The 16,900-nt window shown below is 41.6% G+C and overlaps 1 pseudogene; it reads right to left on the bottom strand.

Annotated features, from left to right (window-relative positions):
* The window catches only part of LOC135278061 (WASH complex subunit 2A-like), a 54,846-nt pseudogene that overhangs the window by 16,405 nt on the left and 21,541 nt on the right, over window positions 1-16,900 (bottom strand).

The raw sequence follows: 16,900 nt of genomic DNA, 5'->3' as shown, positions 1-16,900 counted from the left end.
CTTCTTTTTTTGCAATCTGCTTTGGAATTTTTAATTTACTTTCAATAAGAACATGAACATATCTATGACTTATCTGTCCACCTCCTCATAATCTGCATACAATAATAAAATAAAGAGGAATTATTATTAACACGGGAAGATTTTTAATGATCAGGATTTTTAATATTATTAAAGTCTTTTTCTGTACAGCTAAATCTGATTCCCTGCTACTAAATTTGATTGAGTGAGCAGCTAAACCATCTTCACAACTGACTTTGGTAATATCTATCCAGATCACAAAATATTGTTAAGACTCCTTAAAAAAAAAAGTTTAACCTGCATAAGTTACTCCTATCACGTCTAGCTATAGTTCTAGATTAATGAAATACAGTAGTAATTTAACAAGATACTATTATATATGGCTATTTGGGTACACGACATGCTACCTCAAAATATGATCCCTTGGCATTTGAGAAAACAGAAGCAGAAAGGTCTCTCTGACCTTTCCCTGGCCCTTCTCCTCTGAAGCAGACCATAGATGAATCCTCTAATCCTTTCTAAAGTAGGTCATAAGACCTTCATTCCAATCCTCCCTATTCCCAGAGGAAAGGAGCCTTCTTATTTGTAAAGATGCAGAGAATGATCTGACCTGCAGGCCTTGCTGAGCTCCCCTAGCTTATTCCCATCAGGTCACACCCCTTTCATCTAATCGTGCTTCTCCACAACTGTCACTTCTTCATCAGACAGAATAAAATAGACACAGGAATTCCTGTTTCTCTGCATCTTCATTTCTGAAGGATCCTGTGTCAGATAAAACTTACCTTAAATAAACTTGTACACTTTTCTGTGGTTAATTTGTCATTTGTTATAGGGGACTTGTCCATGAACCTAGTGATGGGTGAGAAATCATTTCTCCCCTAGCCGGCCTAACTCCTTTGAATGAGCATACACTATCATGTGGGAGCCACACTTATTCCCAAACATTTTGAAGAGATTAATCTTTAAATTAATATATTACACTAAATGTCTTTCTTTAGAAAAGACAATCTTGTGAACATCACCTTTGGTCACTGAACGTCATTAGATATAAAACAGGCAGAAAAAGAAAATACTTAGGATGGCTTTAACTCTTAAATCCCATCAAATAATCCCCTCTTCTTTAGGAGAAACCTCAGCTCACCTCCGCATCACTGCTGAACAACAGGGCAGATGCTTTCTTGGAGAGCTCGGAGGGTTTTGCTTTTTTTGTCTCTCAGCTTGTACAGACAATGTCTGCTTCTTAGTAGCTGCACCCCCAAAAAGATTATCCTAGAAAAGCAAATTGCAGAAAGGTAAGACAAATTCATAAACAGAAAACACAGGATATCCTCCTACAATAAACTGTTAGGGAGTGTCTCCAGTCAGGTATATAAATAATACCTCTGGTGGGGAAAACCTACAAAATGCTAGTAAATCCCACACTAAAGCCTTTTCTCACTGCACCCATAGAAGGGAAAGAGATTACCATAGAACTCGAAGGCAGAGTAGCTGGGAAGAAGCAGGAGGACAACACGTGAACGAGGTTATGATGTACAAGAAGAAACTGGGCCCCATCTAGTTGCCCTGTGGGCAAGTCCCTCTCTGCTCATTTCAGGGGGTTACAGCCTGTGATGGGCATGGGAGTCCCTGCAGCAGCCAGCAACTCACACTGTCCTCTCCACGAATGAGAAACCAGAACAATGGCTCAAAGGAGAAAACTGGGGGGCTGTCTCCACTTCTTTACAGCTAAGAAAGACACCTGGGATGGAGGGAAGGCATGACTCATGTTTCTCATTAACTTCAAGGAGATTATACAGAGTGAAGAAGTAGTTTACTACATAAAATTGCTGGTGTACTAAGTTTAATTGTATTCATAAATTCTTCTGTTGTCAAGCACTCCCCAAAAGTTATATTTATTAAGGTGATTTTATTCAGGTAAGGGGAACAAAAGCATCAGAGGGCCTGAGTCTGAGTTAGGATGGAAAAACTCTTAACCGCAGGTGAACAGGCCTGGAATGTGAAGATGAATGAAGGGAGCCTTTAAGGGGAGTATGATAAAGTAGGACAGGCCAGGAGAATAATGAGCTGGTGTCCAATGGGGATAATAATGACAGAGCTCTCATTCACTATGCACTTACTATGTGCAGGCACTCTGCAAGAGCTTTACACTAGTAGTTACAGCTGCCACAATGACCCTACTCACTGTTAAGCCATATGAGCTTAAGGAAGGTTAAGTTACTTGCTCCAGGTCCCTGGTTTGCAAGTGGTGGGGCTGGGATATGAACCCAGGGGTCTGATAGCAAAGCCTATGAGCTCACCACTGCCCAGTACTGCAGAAGGTTAAGGTTTGAGGTGTCTTCTGTCTTATTTCTCTTCCCCACTTTGTGCTCTCCATCCAGGATGGGAAAGAAACACAATGGTCAGGACATGGCTGCCTTCTCCTTTGCATCCCCACTTGGTCCAAGACATTCTTGCAGGTCATTGGGTATAACATGGATCCATCCTCTAGACTAAAGTACAGCTGACCCTGAATGACACGAGTTTGAGCTGCACAGGTCCACTTACACACAAATGCTTTTCCAGTAATATGTTGAAAATTTTGTGGACATCTGCAACAATTTGAAAAATTTGGTGGACAAACCATGTAGCCTAGAAATATCAAAAAAATTAAGAAAAAGCTAGATATATCATGAATACAAAAATATACAAATAGATACTATTTATGTGTTAATCAACTGTTTATGTTATCCATGTGGCTTCTGGTCAACAGTAAGCTATTATTAGTAGGTAAGTTTTTGGGAAGTGGGAAGTTATGTACGGATTTTTGGCTGCAATGCAGAAGTCAAAACAACCCCCACATTGTTCAAGGGTCAACTGTATTTCTCAAAGGCAGATTTCAAAAAATAAAACCTGGAGGTTTCACACCTTGTCAAGAGACCAGGCACAGTGCCTTACGCCTATAATCCTAGCACTTTGGGAGGCTGAGGTAAGTGGATCACCTGAGGTCAGGAGTTCGAGACTAGCCTGGCCAACGTGGTAAAACTCTGTCTCTACTAAAAATACAAAACTTAGCCAGGCGTGGTGTTGTGCACCTGTAGTCGCAGCTACTCGGGAGGTTGAGGCAGGAAAACTGCTTGAACCCGGTTGCAATGAGGTGAGATCGTACCACTGCACTCCAGCCTGGGTGACAGAGCAAGACTCCATCTCAAAAAAAAAAAAGAAAGAACTGTGTCAAGAATCTAATGTCTTCTCCATTGCACAGCTCGGAAAATAAAAGGAAGAAGCTACTGAAATGAAAACAGAAATATTTTTGTTTTATAAACTTCAGGTAGCCCGACTGCTTCCCTATCACGTTCTGCTAGTGTATGAGCCTCTGGGTAGAAAGTTACATCAGCAACAGTTTTCTACTAATCTAAATTATCTAGTGTTGCAATAACAATGTTTACCTCTTCATTTTCATCATCAGACAAGGAAACCGACGTGGGGAGCTTGCTAGGCAGCAGAGATGCACCTTTTAACTTACTCACACTTTGAGAAGAAAACAAATCCTGTTGGATTGAAATTAAAGTTGCCGGTTAATAGGAATTATCAGTTTCAGTGTAAAACATGAGTGACTCAGACATGATGGCTGCCATGTGTCTAGGTTTCTTTTCTTAGAGGGAAGGTGACTCAGACTGAGACCTTAAAGAGACAGGCCTCAGGGTCTGTCCAGCGTATGTGCAATGGCAGTAAGGAGGAGGAAAGCCACAGGATATGGTGGCTTTGCAGAGCCCAGAGGCTTCTGTATTCCCACCTGAATGACAGAAGGCAGGAAGAAGTTTTCTAATCAATTTCCTATAGCACGCTAAAAAACTAAATAAATAAGAATGACTTCCCGTTACTGTCTAAAGAATCAGAGATTAGATAGGTTCAATATAGGAACAGGGGCTAGATTCTCAAATTAAAGGAGCTACAACTATTTTATTTAGTAACACACTGCTCTCCTAAGATTATAAACTATTTTAAATAAATACAAATTAAATTTGTATTTTAAAACGTTTGCTACTCCTCTTAGCTCAACTATAGGTATAAGATGTTGCAAACCAGGAAAAGACCTGTTGGATTAAGAAACTTTCAGCCAGGCACAGTGGCTCATGCCTATAATCCCAGGATTTTGGGAGGCCGGGGAGGATGTAACACCTGAGGTCAGGAGTTCGAGACCAGCCTGGGCAAAATGATGAAACCCAGTCTCTACTAAAAATACAAAATTAGCCAGGCATGGTGGTGGGTGCCTATAATCCCAGCTACTTGGGAGGCTGAGGCAGGAGAATCGCTTGAACCTGGGAGGCAGAGGTTGCAGTGAGTGGAGATCGCACCATTGCACTCCAGTCTGGGCAACAAGAGCGAAACTCCAACTCAAAAAAAAATAAAAAAGAAAAAGAAAAAGAAATTTTCAAAATGTTATAAGACATCAGCTTATCCTGCAAAGAAATACCTGCAAATTGAGCTACATGAAGTAGAAACATAAAATGGGACATCTATTCCCTTGGGAAGAGAAACTTCAATACACAAGAGCCAAACAATTAAACAGGACAAGAACATATTTTCTAAGACTTCTTCGGACAGTTTTTTAAAAATTATGGAGTCAATGTCTATTCCTCAAGTATAGACCTAATGAGTTCACTAAGGGAGCTCTCCTCCACACAGTGGTTTTCCCCTGTGCTCCCAGGAGTCCCATGGGTTTATTTAGCTAGAAGAGGCCACCTGGGGAGCTCCAGGCATCCCGTACCCCTCCCGCATGTTACAGAACGGCAAGAGAAAGGGTTCTGCTGATTTAAGAAAATGAAAGTAAATCAAAGCGAAGAACAGAAACAAATGTCAACATCACAGTTTTGGACCCTTAACTAATACCTTTCTTGGTAATGGAAAAAAGACACTTCCATTACTTCAAATAGGTCCCCCCAAAATGACTTCACAGGGTAAGCTTCAGCTCCACACTTGAGATACAGAGGAGTCAGGAAGCATTCCTTCTGGTCCAAAGCTTTATCTCCTAGACTGCCTTGGTTTTACTTCTCCTTGACTAAGAATCCCAGCAATATCCAATAAAAACATTCACTCTATGATGATACACATGGGGCAAAGCCTTTGGTAGGGGTTTTCACACAAGTCTGCGAGTTCATTTCCGCTCCCATCATCAAGAAGGGGAGCCTATGGCCCCTCCCCATGAACCTGGATGGGCCTCTGTGACCACCTTGACCAACAAATGGAACAAAAGGAACGCTGCTGATTTCCAAGGCTGGAACACAGAAGGCAACATGACCTCCACCTGGCTCTCTCTGAGGACTCTCCCCTACAGCCCCAAGCCAGCATCTAAGAGGCTGGCTTCTCTGACTGCAGGTTAGAAGCCACACAGGCCTAGCAAGAGATATCCCACGGGCCCCAGTGCCCTGATACCAGTGTGAGCTGAACCTAAGCCCAGCCACCTTCAGACACCAGACAATGTGTCAGTGACAATGTCCTAGCTAAGCCTAGTCAACCTCTAGAACTGTGAGGTAACAAAAATATTGGTGTTGTAAACTACTAAGTTTTGGAGTTGTTTCACAGCAATAAATAACCAGAACACCTTGTAAGTCACTGAAATTGGTCACATTTGATTTTCTTGTCTAGTCGACAAATACTGAATGGCTTACCACATGCCAAGCACTGATATTAAGGACAGGGTGTTAGGGATACAAACAAGGAATGAAAAGTCCTGCCCTCGTGGCACTCACTTTAGAGGGAAGTAGAGACAATGAATAAGTAAATCTACATTGTCCCTGGCAACATATGCTGTGGTAAATAGTGAAACAGAAGAGAGGACCAGGAGCTCAGGATGGTGTGTGCTAGCGCTTCCTGTTGTGTGTATTTCATCAGGGAGGCCTCACAGAGAACCCGAAGAGTGAGGAAGGAAGCTGGATTCTGGGAACAGCATTACTCAGAGTGGCAGGGGTCAGTGCAAAGACCCCGAGGTGCAGGTGTGGGATCCATGAGGATAAGACACTGCACGCTCCACCACGCTGTATGTCGGGGGTCAGGGTTGTGACTTAAGTGGACTTTGGCTAATTCACGTTTTGTACACTAGCCTTCAGTGAATTAATAGCCTCAAAGATATTCTTCACATCAAGGGCAATCACTCTACTTCCAAAGGGTTTCATGTACATCCTCACTGTGAGTGCAAAGTCCAACCATGAGAGCCTAACCTACAGCCCACAGTTTCTTGAAATACATGTAAGTTTCTGCCATGTCCACATACTTTTCTGTAAAACGGGCTTATTACTTCCCATTACATTCTCATACAGGTCTCTGATCTCCTAAAAGGCTAACTTAAAATTACATCTAAGAGGACCTAGGCCTGAGGGACTCAGGAAAAGCAGTGAAGCTTTGGAGAGTTGGTTCTAAGGTGCCTGGGGGGACCAAAGCAACCTGTGAAGCAGGGTCCCACAGCCTATTAGCAGTCTCAGTCTCAGTAAGACAGATGGCTATGCCAGAATCCATCTGCTATAGCACTTAGCCACTTTCTAGTTAGTGAGAATGTCAATAAAAGAAGTAGCAAGGTGACCTCCACTCTGGTGCAAGCATCTCATCACATCATGAGCCCATAAACAGTCTAAAGTCTAGGCATCCTAAAGAGCGAGTACTTTCATCCCAGGAGATTAAGTAAAGTCCAACCCAAAAGTGAAAAGGAAATATATTGCTTTCTAAAGATCCCATGCTCTCAAGAGATTATTTATTTATTTTGAGACGAAGTCTTGCTCTGTTGCCCAGGCTGGAGTGCAGTGGCGCCATCTCGGCTCACTGCAACCTCTGCCTCCCAGGTTCAAGTGAATCTCCTGTCTTAGCCTCCCAAGTAGCTGGGATTACAGGCACACACCACCATGCCCAGCTAATTTTTGTAGTTTTAGTAGAGACAGGGTTTCATCATGTTGGCCAGGATGGTCTCGAACTCGTGACCTCAGGTGTCCACCTGCCTTGGCCTCCCAAAGTGCCAGGATTACAGGCATGAGCCACTACGCCCGGCCTCAAGAGATTATTTTTAAAGAACTGGAATACGCCGGGCGCGGTGGCTCACGCCTGTAATCTCAGCACTTTGGGAGGCCGAAGCGGGTGGATCACGAGGTCAAGAGATCAAGACCATACTGGTCAACATGGTGAAACCCCGTCTCTACTAAACATACAAAAAATTAGCTGGGCATGGTGGTGCGTGCCTGTAATCCCAGCTACTCAGGAGGCTGAGGCAGGAGAATTGCCTGAACCCAGGAGGCGGAGGTTGCGGTGAGCCAAGATCGCACCATTGCACTCCAGCCTGGGTAACGAGAGCGAAACTCCGTCTCAAAAAAAAAAAAAAAAAGAACTGGAATACTTCACAAAAAAGTCTTACAACTCTACTGAGGAAAATCTGATTCAGAAATAGTTACTCTGTCATATCCATAGGCCAATACTCACAACTAAGGAAAAGAATACCGTACCTCAGAGTCCTCCTCATCCGAAAATAAGCCTTTTTGAGTCTTTGTCTCTGATGAGGGTTTGAGATTTTTGCTGGAAGGTAAGGTAACCTTTGATGGGGAAAACAAAAAGACAAAGAAAAATTAAGGATTAACAAATAAGATATCCAGAAAAGAGGGTTTACTCAATCAACCACTTAGAAAATGCAAGGAGTCTCTGCTGTGATAGACACCAAACCGAGGGAGCTGTTAAGAGAACAGTGAGACAAATAAAGGACACATCTGGTGTATCAGGAAGCAGGACACACTGCCTGGGTCAATCAGTGCACAGATGGGACATGTGCAGTGAGAGAGAGAGTAGAAAGGCAGGCTGCCCCAGGGGCCTGTCAGGTTCTGAATGCTGGGCCTTAGGTGGTCGGCAGGAGAAAGTCAGGGTTCACAGAGAGAACACAGCATGATGAGATGAACTGTAGAAAGAGGAGGGACCAGCTGTGCAGAACAGCAGCAAAAGGTCAAGCAGCCAGAAGGGCTTAAAGACTGCTGGGGACACAATGACTGGCCAAACGCAGGTCAATCTGAGCATCAAAAAGAACAATGGCCTGGCCAACATGGTCAAACTCCATCTCTACAAAAAATATAAAAATTAGCTGGGAGTGGTGGTGTGTGCATGTAGTCCCAGCTACTTGGGAGGCTGAGACTGGAGAATCACTTGAACCCCATAGGTTTAGGCTCCAGTCAACTATGATTATGCCACTATACTCCAGCCTGGGCAACAGAGCAAGACCCTGTCTCAAAAAAAAAAAAAAAAGGAGGAAGAATGATGGTAATGGATTATCATATACACTGAAGAATAAATCCATGATCCCAAAGCAATATTAAAAATGGGGGAAGGAGTGGAAAAGAAAACTCTTTATTCAGAAGAATGACAACTAATAAAGAACTTAAAAAACAGTGGTTTATGCCCACTAACAGGTTAACTGATTTTAGGAAAAGATCATCCATGGATTTTAAAAACACTGTATAAAAGGCTGGGAGAGAACAGATATTCATACTGTGTCCAACTATCACTTTAGAGGTCAACTTATCAATGGCAAAAGAGAACAGGGTACCTTTTCAATGAAGCAGTGTGGTGGGCACCCTAACAACCAAGTGACAAACTTGTCAGAAAGAGGCAGACAGTGAACCTGATGTGTCTTGGGAGGTGATACAACAGGAAGCGCACAACCCTGCCTGCTTGTATTCTTGTCAAAACTGCTGACCCTGAATTTAATCATAGGAAAATAATAAAGCAAATGCACAATGTCACACATTCTACAAGACAACTGGCTGGACATTCAAAAAAATGTGGGAGGTGCTGCTCCAGATTAAAGAGATCAAAGAGAGCACGACCAAATGCAATGTAGACACACTGCCTGAATCCTGGTTTTTAAAAAAAAAAAAAAAAAAAAAATCAAAACACACAAAAAATACTATAAATCAGGGGTCCCCAACCCCGGGCTGCAGACCAGTCCATGGCCGGTTAAGAACCCGGCCCCACAGCAGGAGGTGAGGTGAGCAGCAAGCATTACCACCTGAGCTCTGCCTCCTGTCAGATCAACCACAGCGTTAGATTCTCATAGGAGGGCAAACCCTACTGTGAACTGCACATGCAAGTGATCTAGGTTGCAGGCTGCACTCTTCTTTATGTCCCTAATGCCAAAAAGGTTGTGGACCGCTGCTATAAATAGCATTTTGGGGACAAGAGAGGAAATTAGAATATGGACTATATTGGTGGGGAGATTTTACAAAGACATTTTGAGGCAAACTGCAGCAATTCAAATACAGACTAGATATTAAGAGTCTACTATAGAATGACTGTTCATCTCACAGCTGTTGATAATGGCATTGTGGTTATAAGGAAGTCTTTTCAAGAGAGGCTGAATGAAATATTTAGGGGTAGAATGTCCCAATGACTACATGCAATCAGTTCCATGCAGCAAACAGTTAAAATAACTTACACGCAAATAGTTCAGGGAAAAAACAGGTATGTAACAAAGTTTACATCTATAACCCTAAGAACTGATCAATCCGGGTGGTAGTTATTTGAGTGTTCACTGCAATCTTCTTTCCACTTTCTGTTTGAAGTTCTTTAATATGAATGTGAAAGGGAACAATACTTCCCTCTGGGCTCCAGATGAATTCTTAAGATGCCCCAGATCAATGCTCCTGCATTCACTCTTCCCTCCTGCTCACCTTTTTTTCTGCTCTTGCTTTATTTTCATCTGTCTGACTCACAGTGGCTTCTGGAAATGCTTCAACTTTTTCTTTGAATAGATCTCCTTCTTCGTCATCAAAGATATCAGCAGTGGATTGGATTTTGCCTTTAAAAAATAGCAAGGTATAAAATTACACTAAGGTCAAAAATCTACCACAAAATTTGTAGATTTAAAATTCTTCCCTCCCGAAGAATAAATAGAAAAGTTACGTTGTTACAGTAAGTGAAACTATACTCTTCCCTTGGAATTTTTCAAAGAGCATAGTAGCAGCTCAGTTGAAAACAGAACAGATAGTTTAACCATGCAGCTGACATGCTTATCCAAACAGCAGCCTCATGTGCTTAGAGTAGCTTGGACTGGCTTAAAAGGTGAAGAAAGATCTAGAGGAAGAAAGATTATTTAAGAGGGCCACCAAGTCAATCATCTAAGCAATCTGAGAAGTGAGGGCTTGGCTCCTCCTTTTAAAAAAAAATCAAACTATACGAAAGCAGATAAAAGCAAATACTGAAATCCCCTCATAACTCCACCTGCCTACTCGAACAAGATGGACATTGGGAACAGTTCAGCATACATGCTTCTAATTCCCCCAAAGGATATACTAATGAATTAACTTTACTTATTTACAAATAAGGCTATAAATTAGAAGATAATTTGAATAATATGTCTTACCATTTGCGTTTTCCATTTAATGTACCTATAAAATCTTTCCAAGTCAACAGGCATAGACCCTTTTTTTTTTTAAACAGTCGCCAATATTCCACTGAATGGAAGGGCCATAGCTCACCCTACTGATAAATCTGAGTAATTTCCAAACTTTCACTACCATAAGCACTGCTGGACTGAGTGAGGCATATGTTGCTGAAATGAGGGCACTGGCTCATGAATGTCCAGAGACTAGGAGTTGTCAAACAAAGCAGCATCAATTTACTAGTGATTCTAAATCAGTTCTCAAAGACACCCACTAAGTGAGAGCCCTGTGGAGCAACAAAAAGCACTACTAACTTCCTTTACTGTCATCTTCACCTGGACCTGCGTGCATTCTGCATCCATTTGCACTCTTTCTAGATTAACTAGGCTTTTATTTTCCTTCACACTGCTGCTTCCATCCTTACTTTCTACACCTAACACTGAAAAAGGAGAGGAAGTCCAGACAGCGTGCTTCTAAATGCATTCTGGTTCTATCTATTCCTATTCCAACATTTTTTATTTTTTCAAGTTCCTGAAAATTATGTGCACCTTAGGGATCTACCTTTCTTTTCAGGAAAAGCAGTCAATGAATCTAAGTCTTGCTATTCCAAGTGTGATCCACAGACCACAAAGTTTGCTGGAAATGCACAATCTCAGGCCCCACCCTAGACCTACTGAATTGGAATCTTCATTCTGACAAAAGCCCCTGGGAGATTCATCTGCACATAAAAAACAAATGATTTACAGGAATGACTTCAGGGACACAGGACTTACATTTAAGAGGAAAAGAAAGGAGAATGTCAAAGTAGCCAAGGGGCTGAAAACCCCATCACAGGAGGAAAGACCAAGGCCACCTGAGCTTTTTGGCGGAGAGAAGAGAAGGTGGGAACTAAATGGCCAGCACACAACATGCTGCTCATGTAATTGACTAAGGTCTGCTGGAAGAAAGTATGATTAAAACGTTATAATTCCAAAGGTCAGAACTAGAAATTGTGAACAAAAATTATAGGGAAAAAGATTTCAGCTCTCTATAAGGAAAATAATAGTAATTAGCTTCCAGAGCAGAAAAGATTGGTTCATAAAAGAGGCCTCCCAGGCACCATAGCTATGTAAGTACAGACAACAGCTCAATGACAGGAATGCTGGAGAAGGGATCTGGTATTATAAGAGATATAAACTAGGGGAGCTTATGTCCCTTTATAGGCAACATTTTTTTTTCTGGCTGAAGTACCAGAAACAGAGGCAGAAACAGGTACCCGTCTTGGAAGATTTGCTGCAGGGTGCTGAGAAAAAGTTGTCATCACCATCATCATCAAAGAGGCCAGTGGGAGGTGGAAGGTATGGGCTTTTTCTTGGAATGGGCTGCTCAGGCTTTTGGGGCTCCTTCAATGATGAAATGGAGACAGCACCAAACACATCTGTGTCTCCTGTGGGCAGAGGGACAAGACAGCCACAGCTGTGAGCCAGTGTGAACCTGTTGACTTTACAGAAAAAATTACCACCCACCAAGAACTTTTCATTTCAGTTAATTCACAAAATGCATCAACAGGGCCCAATAACCTCCATCCATTACTGCTACAGAACATCCCACAATGCAGAATCACCAGGTCACTCAAACACAGAAAAGTCCAAGGCCACTGAGCTCTAGGAGAATAAGAGCTAACATGAGTAGATGAGCTCTTTCTATAAGCTGCTCAAAGCCCTTTGAAGCTCCCAGGTGCTTCCTTGTCTCCAGCCAGGCTTTAGAAGATGATAATTTTAAAAATGAAAAAACAGTATTTGTGTTCTTTTAAGAAAACAAACCTTAAGTTATATTACCTAAAAATACAGAAACAGCTCCTGCTGGGATTTTCTTTCCAGGTTTGGATGATAAAGACTCTAGAATGAAATAGCAAGAGATAACCATTTTACAAGGAAAATAACTTTCCTTGCAATTTTCTTCCTGAAATATATGCAATGTAATATATGCAGTTAGTACCAGACGTTTTGAAACTAATTTTTCCTAAACAAGCCATTTTAAAATGCTTTAGTATTTTCCTCTCTACCAATGTCAGGACTTTTTTTCTTGACTCCTCCTCAATCTCCATCACTCCCCTTCCTAAAAAAAGGACTTTTTTCTTTTGGAATTAACACAATCCAAGCTATGACTCCCATGGAAGAGCATGCTGACTGTGATCAAGCCACAATAGTGGGTCGGCTGGGGAACACCAAGGGAGGTAGTGAGCACCACTGGCGGAGGCAGGGACAGCATGACCAGGGCTCCCCCAAACAGTTCCAGCTCTACCCATTCCAGTTGGATAAAAATGAACAAGTAAAAAGGAACAGCAAAAATGTGTGAGTCATCAGTAGAAAAAAAAAGAAGACAGCCGGGTGAGGTGGCTCATGCCTATAATCCCAGCACTTTGGGAGGCTGAGGCGGGTGGATCACGAGGTCAAGAGATCAAAAACATCCTGGCCAACATGGTGAAACCCTGTCTATACTAAAAATACAAAAACTAAAAAAAAAAAAAGAAAAAAGACAATAAGAGCAAAGAGGGAAACCAAGCAAGTCACCTCTGCCAAACCATGGACAGCAGAAAGCAGAGGGTAGCCAGGTAAGCAGTCAGCACAGCAAGCACAAGGAGCGGCCCACGAGGCCCAGCTCTGATGCATGTGCCCAGGAGACGCGGAGCTTAAAATCACTAATTCTCAAGTCCCGAGAATTACCACAAACCTAATTGAGTAACATTTGTAAGTTAAGAAATAGATTTATATTTGTGCTTTTTAAAAACTACACAGATGGGTCATGTGCAGTGGCTCAGGCCTGTAATCCCAGCACTTTGGGAGGCTAAGGTGGGTAATAACTTGAGGATAGGAGTTTAAGACCAGCCTGTCCAACTGTCCAACATGGTGAAACCTTCCTGTCTCTACTAATATATACATATATATATATATATATATATATATATATATATAACTAAGGTCTGCTGGAAGAAAGTGTATATAAAACTTTACAGATGATTTTAATGCACACTGGGTTGGGGAATTACTGGTCTCCAACTTACATGCAGAATGTTAAAAATGTTTCTTTAAATTAAACTTCATTAAATGAAAACCATTCTCAACATTGCTCTAGGGTACTTTTCTTGTCTGACTTTTGATGAGTTCTCCTAACAAAGAGGCAAGACTGTGATGTGGGTTTGCAGATGGTACTCTGTTTTTTCCAAGACATGAATTAGTGAAGATGAATTACTTTCAACTGGACCAAGGTCAAAATAACAGCTTCCTGCTCAACGCAGAAACAAGACTTGGGAACAACCTCGGGGTTCCATCTCCTAATGAGAAAGACACTTTTGGAACTCTGCGCACTGAGACGCAGTTGGCCAGCCCCCAGCTTACCCTCCTTAACAGAGGCTTCAGCTTGTCGATCCTGGGGGGCTTCCGTGAAGAAGTCACTTTGGTTGTAATAACGTATATGACAAAGGATTAAAAAAAAAAAAAAACAGGAGAAAGCATAGCTGCATTTGAGGATTTCTAAGGAAAAGTAACCTATAAGATTTAAAACTACGTATTTACTATGCTCCCAGAAAATCAGTTGCAAAGTGATAACTACGGCAAAACCAGACCCTAAAATAATTTAGGCCAGGTGTGGTGACTCACACCTGTAATCCCAGCACTTTGGGAGGTCTGTCCAGGAATTAAATACAAAGATGAAAGGTAACAGATAAGAGAAGAAACAATCACCTAGTAAATTATTCACACTAACAAGTGCACATCTTCTCCTCACCTAACAAAGGATAGAAGAATACGGTATTTCTCACTCTGAGATTCTTAGTTCAAAATGTCCCAAAATCTGAAAATAGAAACAACTTCCAACTGAGAAGCTGTTTTCTCCCACTAAAGAAACAAAGCATATTTCTTCCTTGTGAACCCGATACAGCTGCAGGGAGTGTCGCTGGGTACCATGGACTCACCTCCTCATCCTCATCATCAAAGAGCCCCTTGCCCCCACTAAACAGGCCACCTCGAGAGCCAAATGGTGAGAAGTCCTCATCGGTCAGCTTAGGGGGTGCGAATAAGTTATCCTCTTCATCTAGCAAACAGAAAGCAATGTTTTGCAGGGAGCATTAAAGATGGGTCTGGAACCCAGATTCCCGGGTTGGCATCTGCAACATCTCCAAACTGGCAAGGAGTTTATCTGACCCTATTTAACAAAGTGTGAGGCAGTCTGATGAATTTCACACTAAACCCCTGGCATAGTCCACTGATGCCCTCAAAAGGCCCTGTGGGCCCCCACTCTCAAATATGTCAATGCTTGCAGCAGAGAGCATTCATTCTCTAGGCCAGCATCCTTGATCTAGATTTACTTTGAAGGAAGTATTAGGGTCAGATGCCATATTCAAGACCCATTTCCCCAACAATCTGGGGGGAGGAAGGGTAGACTAAACAAAGGGATCTGCAGACTGACACAGGGACAAGTGGAATGCAGCAGACATGACTGCTTAATATGAAAAGGCCTGATATATTCCTTACAAACAAATGCTAGAGATCCCTAAGTTTCTGTACTTCTAGAGAATTCTAGAAAGACAAGACATGATTGCTCTAAAATCTAATAAATCAAATATTTACAGGCATTTTTAGTCCATACCCCATCTCCTCCCAGCACCCCAAAACATGCTTTCAGAGGCTAAAAAAAGTAAATGGAGACAGACCCATTTGTCAGAGGGAAAACAGCATGCAAAGCAGTACTTTATGAATTATGTAAGCAACATACCTGAGTCAAAAGTCTCCTAAATTAATAGAATTGATGGAAAAGGCCCACCGTCTGAAGTTCTCCTTTCCTTCTTCTCTTTCAGTGTCTTCTGAGGTTTTGCTTCTCCTGAGGATAAGGCTTGAAAAGCATAGGTCACAGTTTTAATAGTACTAAGTCCTCCCTCAGTATACACATCCTGTTTCTCTACAAGTCTGTCATAGCTAAGAACAAGACAACTGCCTTCCATCTCAGCTTCACCAGAGCATTGAACCCCCTGCCCTGCCCATGGTAGGCACTCAAGAGTCTCTTTGTAAGGCAGAAGGCTTCTGCTTTCATACCAGCTCATGTGCGTATCAGAATCATATTTGTTGAAAGAATTATTATGCTAACTTTCTACCCTGTTATATAACTAGAATGTGCTATTATATAGTACATTCTTATTTGTTCAAAATACAGGAGTAAATATTCAGCCAGGAATTCTTAAGCTGTTGCCTATGGTTCTCTGGAGTTTCCATTAATCCCCTGAAATTATATGTAAAGTATTATCTAGATGTGTACACGTACATTTTGCTTGTGGGTCCACAGCGTTCAGTTATCAAAAGGAGTTCATTAACCAAAAAAGGAGTAAGCGCTACAATTTAAGCCTCTTCTGCATTTGTAGTTACTAATAAAAAGGGAAACCTGCTTGTGGTGAAGCCAGCAGAAGGCCCTGCACTACCCCTCCCCTACTTCTTGTCAATGTGGCTGGGGCTCACTTGTTGGCTCCTCGTCCACTCGGCCCACGGCGTCACCCTTGATGCGGGCAGCCAGCTCATTAGCAAATTACGTACGTCTGCTTCTTTTCTACAGCAGGAGAAATCAAAAGAGTCACTTTTTTGTAAAAAAGCAGTACACTTCACTTTTGGACACCTAAAAACATTATGTATACAAGAGCAAAGAAATTCAACTGAGGAAAAAACAGTGTAATTAAATGAATTTAAACATGTACACTATACATATGTACACTATACAGCTCACCCAAGGAATAGGACTCATAAAATGTTCCTTCAAAGAGAGATGTTCTTTGATTTTCTTACTTTTATAGTACTTCACTTTAATACTTAAAAATCTAAATAAGAAAATAAGAATAAGCTGCATGGGGAGAAAGACAGGAGCACTAGGGTCTTGAAACTCTGGAACCACACATATTCTGAATGATTTGACTCATAAAATCATAACATCTGGACAGGAAAGTGGTACTTGCAATTTGAGATGCTCGCCATTATCTTCTGAAGCGTAAATGAAATGAGAAATATGCAAAAATGAGAGTGATACAAAGTAAGTGACAATACAAGAAACAAGTCATCAGTGCTAAAACCCTGCCAAGCAACAGCAACTACAGTCTTCCTTACAGGTCTAGTACTTTCTTCAATGTCCTCAATATCTTCCTCCTTCTTCTCGGAGTCAGCAAAAAGGTCACAACCATCATCATCCTCTTCTTCATCACTCATTTGTGTCGCGTGCTAAGAGTATAAAATAATCAGATTAGAACCATTAGATAGTCACCAAGCTGAAGAAGAGATATTGTCACTTAGGCTTTAGGCTCCTCCTTCAAAGAGGTAACAGTTTTTTAAAATAATAATCATAATTATGATGCAGCAAGTTATGAAGCAGCAGATAAGCTGGAACAAATAATACACAAGCTTTACTTGGAATCTAAATAAAAATATATTATTTAATAAGACTGTAACAACAAGAATAAAAAAAGCAAAATATTGAAATATCAAAAC

This window comes from Aotus nancymaae, unplaced genomic scaffold, assembly GCF_030222135.1.
Source record: "Aotus nancymaae isolate 86718 unplaced genomic scaffold, 86718_ANA_hifiasm-v0.15.2.pri h1tg000036l, whole genome shotgun sequence".
Lineage (NCBI taxonomy): Eukaryota > Metazoa > Chordata > Mammalia > Primates > Aotidae > Aotus > Aotus nancymaae.
The sequence above is the reverse complement of the archived record's forward strand: the minus strand, read 5'-3'. Positions and strand labels throughout refer to the sequence as shown.